The sequence below is a fragment of the Gossypium arboreum genome, chromosome 8 (assembly GCF_025698485.1).
Source record: "Gossypium arboreum isolate Shixiya-1 chromosome 8, ASM2569848v2, whole genome shotgun sequence".
Taxonomy (NCBI): Eukaryota; Viridiplantae; Streptophyta; class Magnoliopsida; order Malvales; family Malvaceae; genus Gossypium; species Gossypium arboreum.
In genome coordinates, this window is record NC_069077.1 from 39267259 (window position 1) to 39276325 (window position 9067).

General features: G+C 37.0%; 1 non-coding gene across 1 annotated transcript; it reads left to right on the plus strand.

Moving 5' to 3' along the window:
• The first annotated feature begins 6715 nt into the window (after positions 1-6715).
• LOC128280054 (small nucleolar RNA R71) lies at positions 6716-6822 on the plus strand. Its single transcript, XR_008270235.1, has one exon. It is a non-coding gene; the product is annotated as a small nucleolar RNA R71 (small nucleolar RNA).
• Positions 6823-9067: the final 2245 nt, after the last annotated feature.

The following is a 9067-nucleotide window of genomic DNA, read 5'->3' on the forward strand; positions in this document are numbered from 1 at the left end:
TAACACATATCATATGCATCAAATTAAAATTTTAATTATTTTTATGCCTCGGTTTTGTGGTCCCGAGACCACCTTCCGACTAGGGTCAATTTTGGGCTGTCACAAAAATCAAATCTCCACCATTATATATTGAGATGAACATCAATCAAAAGGTCATTAAAGGGTTGTAACGTGGCTTTGGTTAGGGGGTGTGGTCACAAGCTGAAAGAAAAGGTTAGAATCGAGATTGACTTGAAAAATTGCCTAACTAGAAAAAGTAATTAAACATCAATTGAGTACAAGTGAGCTCCTTCTCAAAAGATGGAATTTAGATACTGCGGCTCAACAATACCGAATTGCTACTAATATGTAAGTATGAATTTTTTTTAAGGAACAAGTCAGCTACATAGAAGAGCAAAACATAGCTAAGCAATTAGTTCAAATCAAATCTCGACAAAAATAGGGATCAAATTAGGGGATTTCAACAATAATGGTTTATGGGTTAATATTGAGGGTAAATCAATTAATGGCTTGTTAGGTCAAATGGGTTCACTAAGGGTTAATTATGAAGGTGGGCTTTTGTAAGTGCCTTTATCATTTTGACATATCAACTCAAATGGTGTGGTCTTGACATGCATAATCAAGCAAGTTCTAGAATAACAATTCAATACTGACGCACTCAAAGCAACAATAAAAGTGAGCATGAAAGAAATGATAGATGCTTTAAAGGCTCAAAATCTCACAAAAATTATGGCTGTGATGTTTAAACCTGTGAATTTTAACTCAAGACAATACCTAAACATGGGAAAAACAACCTAAAAGTTTTTAATTCTTCAAAAATCAACTTATCATGCTTGATTCCCTAATATCTTGAAGTTTAAACACTCAATGCATAAATGTCTACGTTTTAATTCAAGACATATCAATAAAAATCATAAATTAATTAAAATTCATTCTAATAGTGATATAAATGATTTACATGGGAATAAGACACAATTCAGGGATTTCTAATGATGATATAAAAGACCCCCCACACTTAAGATGTACATTTCCTTCAATGTACAAAGATAGATATAATGAAAAAGATATATTCATAATCATAAGATAGGGAGAGAAGTGAAACTTCTTGAATGATGAATGAATTCCTTAAACTAGAGTTTTGGAGGATAAATAGCGTGAGAGTGGAGGAGGATACTACGGTGGTGGTAGAGGTTCATTAGTCCATAAGTCCTGGACCAAAAGAATATTATATCTGGTGGTAGGTATGGTCGTGGTGCAGCAGGACATGGCAGTCATGGAGAACCTTTCCCGGTGGAGTTTTTAGTTCCTATGCGAGGATAAGCTTTAAAGCTCTTTCTGACTGTGATAAAATCAGGAACACTTTAAGAGGTATATTGAAGCATAATTACTCGTAATGAGATAGCCGAAGAATAAAAATTGTAAAAACTCAAGATAAAATAGTATTAAAAAATAATTTCAAACTATAGAGATAAAAATAAAATAAAATAAATAATAGGTGCTTATAGAGAAATTGGGGCACACGGTCGTGGGGCACGCCCGTGTGCTCTAAGCTCAGCCCTTGCATTTCGTAATTTTCAAAATTAGGCACATTGTTGTACACGACCATGTTGCATAGCCGTGTCAATCTCCGTTCCCTTCTCCTACACCCGTGTATGCAGGCACATGCCCGCATTATATTGACTGGTTTACCCATGGTTTCAAAACACGGGAGTGTTGCACACCCGTGTTATTTTGGCAGTTTTGCCAACGGCCATGTCGCACGGCCGCGGCTACTTATCGTATCCCATGTTGGGGAAGAAAGTTTTGCCCTGTTTTCACACAGCCATATCGCACGGTCGTGTTGCATCCCATGATATCTGCACGGCCTACGACACGCCCGTGTGACTGGCTGTGTTGTTCTGAAAAGACTGTGTTCAATTATTTGGTTAGTATGTTAGATTTTAAAAACTAAAATTTAAAAAAAGTAATATTGTTAGTGCTCAGGTTGCCTCCCGAGAAGCGCTTATTTAAAGTCTAAGCTAGACTTTACCGTGTGAGTATACTTAAGGAGATTCGTGGAGCCGTAGCTCCTTCCTGTTATCTTTAAATTTCTCACCGTTGTAAGGTTTGAGGCGATGTCCATTTACTTTGGGAATACCTTGCGATGGGTGACTTATTTCTATGGTGCCGTATGGGAAGACTGTTTTGACTACGAATGGACTTGACCATCGTGATTTAAGCTTCCCAGGGAACAATTTGAGTCCTGAGTTATATAATAGTACAAGATATCCAACTTGAAATTGTTTATTTTGTTTTAACCGAGCATCATGGCATCGTTTCGTTGCTTCCTTATATAGTCTTGAATTTTCATATGCATAGGTTTGCCATTCTTCTAACTCGTTTAGCTGCATCAACCTGTTTTCACCTGCAAGTTTGGGATCAAAGTTTAGAAATTTATAGCCCAGAATGCTTTGTGTTCTAACTCAAATGGTAGATGACAACTTTTTCCATAAACGAGTTTGTATGGTGATGTTCTTATGGAGGTTTTAAAAGCAGTTCTATAAGCCCATAATGAGTCATCTACTTCCATTGTTCAAGATTTCCTATTTAATCCTACCGTCTTTTCTAGAATACGTTTAAGTTCTCGATTTGCCACTTCAACTTGGCCACTAGTTTGAGGGTGGTAAGGGGTAGCTGTTTGGTGGTAAACTTTATATTTCTTGAGGGTCTTTTCAAATTGGGCATTACAGAAATGAGTCGCCCTATCGCTGATGATTAATCTAGGTGTTCCAAATCAAGAGAAAAGTTTTTTAAGGAAACGTACCACTACTCTAGCATCATTTGTAGGCAGAGCTTGGGCTTCAACCCATTTAGACATATAATCAATAGCTACTAAGATGTATTTATTTCCAAATGAACTAGAGAATGGGCCTATGAAGCCGATACCCCAAACATCAAATATGTCACATGAAAGCATATATGTCTGAGGCATTTCATCATGGTTAGAGATATTACCTGTCCTTTGGCATTTGTCACAAGAAATAACATACCTGTTGGCATCTTTGAATAAGGTGGGCCAATAAAAACCTGATTCAAGTATTTTATGTGTGGTCTTATTTCCACCATAATGTCCTCTAGCTGGTCCTGAGTGGCAATGTTCCAAGATTTTTAATGTTTCTGTTCTTGTAATGCATCACCGAATGACTTGATCTGTACATATACGGAAAAGAAAAGGATCTTCCTAAAAGTAGTTTTTCACATCAGTAAAGAATCGTTTCTTTTGCTGATGTATCATCCCTTTTAGGATAACGTTAGCGGCTAAAAAATTCGCGATATCTGCAAATCAAGGTACCTCCGAGTCAAAAATAGCAAAAAATTGTTCTTCAGGGAATGAATCATTTATTTCCACTTCATCTAGCTCTTTAGTACTTGAATTTTCAAGCCTGGATAAATGATCAACTGCGAGATTTTCTGCTCCTTTCTTATCTTGAATTTCCAAGTCGAATTCCTGCAATAACAAAATCCATCGAATGAGTCGAGGTTTTGCATCAGTCTTAGTTAACAGGTAGCGAAGGGCAGAATGGTCAGTATAAACAACAACTTTAGACAATATTAGATATGGTCTAAATTTATCGAATGCAAAAACCATATCTAAGAATTCTTTCTCTGTGGTGGTGTCGTTCTCCTGTGCGGCTCTCAAAGTTTTGCTAGCATAATAAATAGGTCGAAAGTGCTTGTCCCTTCGCTGTCCCAAAACTGCACCTACTGCAAAGTCACTCGCATCACACATTAGTTCAAAAGGTAAATTCCAATCAGATGCTATTATAATTGGAGCATTAATCAATTTATCCTTTAGAGTATTAAATGCTTCTAAACATTCCTGATCAAAATTGAAGAGCATATCTTTTTCTAGTAATTTGGTCAAAGGCTTAGCTATTTTAGAAAAATCTTTAATAAATCTTCTATAAAACTCAGCATGTCCTAAAAAACTTCTAATAGCCTTAACCGAACTAGGAGAAGGTAATTTTTCAATGATTTCAACTTTAGATTTATCAACCTCAATCCCTTTACTAGAAATTTTATGTCCTAGCACAATACCTTCTTGAACCATAAAGTGACATTTTTCCCAGTTAAGTACAAGGTTCATTTCCTCATATCTTATTAGAACTCGTTTTAAAATTTTAAGGTAAAGATGGAAAGAGTTACCGAATACTGAGAAATCATCCATAAATACCTCCATGATATCTTCTACAAGTTCGTCAAAGATGGCCATCATGTAGCGCTGGAACGTAGTAGAAGAACTACATAATCCAAAGGGCATTCTTCGATAAGAAAATGTACCGTATGGACATGTGAATGTCATTTTTTCCTGATCTTCAGGAGCTATTGGGATTTGAAAATAGACAGATAGTCCGTCTAAGAAGCAGTAGTACATGTGCCCTGATAGTCTTTACAAAATTTGGTCAATGAATGGCATGAGGAAGTGATCTTTTCTCGTGACATCATTTTACTTCCTATAGTTAATGCAAACTCTCCAACCTATGACTGTCCTAGTTGGAATTAGTTCATTCTTCTCATTAGCTACTACAGTCATGTCTTCTTTCTTAGGAACAACCTGCACTGGACTTACCCAAGAACTGTCAGAAATAGGATTAATAATTCCAGCATCTAGAAGTTTAATTACCTCGGCTTTAACAACTTCCTTCAAGTTGGGGTTCAGTCGTCTTCGAGCTTGCACACATGGTTTATATTCATCCTCCACTAAAATTTTATGGGTGCAAAAAGAAGGGCTGATCCCTTTAATGTCAGAAATTTTCCAAGCTATTGCCTTTTTTTGTTCTTTTAATACTTGGATTAATTCCTGCTTCTCCTTGGGTTGCAAGTTAGACACAATAATAATTGGTAATGTAGAATTATTTCCAAGGAATACGTATTCCAAGTGATTTGGTAATTGTTTGAGTTCCAGTTTAGGAGGTTCTTCAGTAGAGGGTTTTTGCTTAAAATCATCGTTCCCTTTAATGTCCTCATATTCTGCTTGTCTTTGGAAAGATTCATTGAAGTTCAGTTTAGCTTTTATTTTACCTGTCTCAGAATCATCATCATCTATCTCCTCTCCTTGGGCATGACACAGTTCCAACGTGTCCTTATGTATGATTTCTTGAAAAGAATCTTGAGCAGCATGATCAATAGAGTCAATAAAATAACATGAGTCATCCTATTCCCTACAAATCTCATGGCATCATAAATTTTAAAAACAATTTCTTCGTCACCTACTCTAAGTACCATTTTACCATCACCCACATCAATAACAGCCCTAACAGTGGCTAAAAACGGATGCCCTAAGATTAAAGGCACTTCAACATCTTCATCCATATCAAGCACAACAAAGTCAACAGGGAATATAAATTTATCTACTTTTACAAGTATGTCCTCTATAATACCCCTAGGATATTTAACAGATCTATCAGCTAGTTGAATACTCATCCTAGTGGGTTTAGGTTCCCCAAGACCAAGTTGTTTAAACATTTTATATGGCGTCAAATTAATGCTAGCACCTAAATCAGCTAGTTTCTTATCAACGTTAAAACTACCAATTAAGTAGGGTATAGTAAAACTTCCTGGATCTTTTAGTTTGGTTGGCAGTTTGTTTTGAAGTATAGCCGAGCATTCCTCATTAAGTTCCACTGTAGATAAGTCTTTAAACTTCCTTTTGTTTGTTAGGAGCTCCTTTAAAAATTTTACGTATGTAGGCATCTGTGATATAGCTTCAACAAAAGGTAAGTTAATATGTAGTTGTTTAAAAAGTTCAAGGAATTTACCAAATTGTGCATCCATGCGGTCTTTCTTCAACTTTTCTGGGTATGGAATTGGTGGTTTATATTCCTTCGGCATTGGATTGTCATTGCTTTCAGGTTTTACTTCCTCTCCTTTGCTTCTGTCAGTTTCTTGTTGTGGCTTCTTTTCTGATTCAGCTAACACTTTCCCACTCCTTAGTGTAACTACTTTCACATGTGCTTTTGGATTGGGTTCGGTGTTACTAGGTAGATTTCCTGGTGCTCTTTCTGAAATCATCTTAGCCAGTTGTCCAATTTGAGTTTCGAGCCCTTGGATCGATGCTTGTTGATTTTTGAGTGCCGTCTCGGTATTCTAAAAACAAGTCTCTGACACCGAGATGAATTTGGTTAGCATCTCCTCAAGGTTTGGCTTTTTCTCCTACTAGTATGGTGGTTGCTGAAACTCTGGAGGGGGTGGTGGTTTTTGATTTCCTTGGCTTCCCCATAAAAAATTTGGGTGATTCCTCCAACCTACATTGTAAGTATTGCTATAAGGATTGTTTTGAGATCGAGGATTATTACCCATGTAATTTAACTCCTTGTTTTCCATGTTGTGGCCATAAGGTGGGTATTCTGAATTGCTCGATCTACCTCCATTTGCTTCGCACTGCATTACTGGGTGAACCTGTGAAGAACTAAGAATACCATCAATTTTTTTATTCAAGAGTTCTACCTGATTAGAGAGCATGGTGGCTGAATCGATGTTATAAACACTGGCTATTTTCTTTGGCTTTGTCCTCATGACTTGCCACTGATAGTTATTCAGTGACATCTGCTCTATAAATTCATAGGCATCTTCAGGTGTTTTATTATTGATGGTTCTGCCAGTAGCTACGTCAACCATTTGTCGAGTCGAAGGATTCAGGCCATTATAAAAGGTTTGAACCTATAGCCAGAGTGGTAACCCATGGTGAGGGCATCTTCGCAAAAGGTCATTATATCTCTCCCATGCATCATAGAAAGTTTCTAAATCCATCTATACAAAAGAAGAGATATCATTACGTAATTTGGCTGTTTTAGCCGGTAGAAAGTATTTTAGTAAAAACTTTTCAGTCATTTGTTCCCATGTAGTGATTGACCCTCGTGCTAACGAGTTCGACCATTGTTTAGCCTTATTTCTCAATGAAAAAGGGAATAACTGAAGGTGAATGGCGTCATCAGAAACGCCATTAATTTTAAATGCATCACATAGTTCTAAAAAGTTTGCTACGTGAGCGTTGGGATCTTCGTCCTGTAAACCATCAAACTGAACAAATTGCTGTATCATTTGAATTGTGTTAGGTTTCAGTTCAAAAGTATTTGCGGCTACAGCAGGTCTAACTATGCTCGATTTAATCCTTGTTAAAGAATGTTTAGCATAATCATACATAGTGCGTGGAGCAGGATTTTGATTAACAGCAATATCAGGAGGTAGCGAATTTTCTTGGTTTTCAGCCATCTCCTCGATGGTGGTTGAAGTATCTTCCTCTTGCTCTTCTATGTAACGTAAGCTTCGCCTTATTTCTCTTCAGTTTCTGCGAACTATGCGATCGATCTCACTATCAAACAATAATGGTCCTGACGGGTTTCTTCTGGTCATAAACTAGAAAAACTTGTTAGAAGAAAATAAATGATGAATTAGAAAAGAAAAGAAAATTTTAAATTACAAGAAAAGTAAAATGGCTAAAGTAATAAAAATTGAGTGTTCCTAATATCTTAGTTTCCCAGCAACGCTGCCAAAAACTTGATATGTGATATTCGTGACAGGTTTTAAATATTTATAATGAATCGTTCTTGAAACTAACTATTATCACGATAAAGGTAGGAGTACCTATCGAAAAGTAGTATAGCTTTAGCAAGACTGGATTATCAAACCCAAAGGAACTAAAAGTGCTAGTATCAACTTTCTTTTTATTATCTAGCTTAAAAAGTAAAAGGGTTTTGTTTATCTAACTAACTAAACTAAACTAAGAAATCACAGAAAAGAAATTTTGGGAAAATACTTTTTGGAAAATTCGATTGATTAAGACAATACCTAAGGAAAAATTCACCTAGACTTCACTTGTTATTTAACTCTGAATCGGATGATTTATTCATTCAACTTGTTCCGTAGAGATCCCTAAGTTATATTATTATCTCTCTCGAGACTAACAACGTCTAACCCTAGATTGAATAATTGAAATCTCTTTCTAATTAATGCCTTAGGGCTGCATTAACTCGATCTATGGATCCCCTTATTAGGTTTTAGCCTAATCTGGCAAAATCCTGTCACCCTATCTGTAGGCGTGCAACCAACTCTGCTTAATTATGACAAATTTACTCTTAGACAGGGTCTATTCCTCCTCTGAATAAGAGCTTAACTTGAATCAATATCCTGGAATATCAAAACAAGAATTAAGAACACATAATTAAGAACAAGTCAAATATTTATCATACAATTCAGATAATAATAACAAGGTCCGTCTTAGGTTTCATTTCCCTTAGGTATTTTTGGGTTTTAGTCCATACTAATGAAAGAAAACATCTCAAAAGAATACAAATAAAAAAACATAAGAAAACCCAAAACTCCTGAAAGAATTTGAAGGGAGATCCTCAGTCTTGATGGTGAATCCGGCTTTTGAGATGGATCGATCGGCTTTCCTTGAGCAATTCCTTGCTTCCTCCTCTCCGTCCCCTATCTAAGTGCCTCATCGGGTGTTTAAATATGCTTTGGAATGCCTAAGAGCCCTCAAAATTGGCCTTTTATAAATTGGACTAAACTCACCCGTGTGACATGCCCGTGTGCGATTGCTTAAGGCCGTGGTTAAGGTTGTTAAATGGCACGGGCGTGTGATCTACCCGTGTAACTCGTGCTTTGACCTTGCCAAAGGGACACGACCGTGTGGTCTGTCCGTGTGAGGAAGTCTAGGCCGTGTTGATTTCGTACGTTGGCTCATTTTCACTGTTTTTGGCCTGTTTCTCGTTCCTTTCACTCTCCTATGCTCAGCTAAGTATAAAACATGAAATTAAGGCATTAGGAGCATCGAATTCACCAATTTTAAGGAAAAAATCATCCATAAAATGTGCTAAACATGGGATAGAAATATGTATAAATTATGGTTTATCACCACAAGACACGCCCGTGTGTCAAACTTGTAGTCGAAACTGACTTGGCCACACGGCCTGGCACACGCCCATGAGTGTGCGACCGTGTGGTCTACCCAGGTTCATTTCGAAATGGCCCTCGAGCAACACGACAGAGACACACGCCCATGTCTTTGCCCATGTGGGCAAAA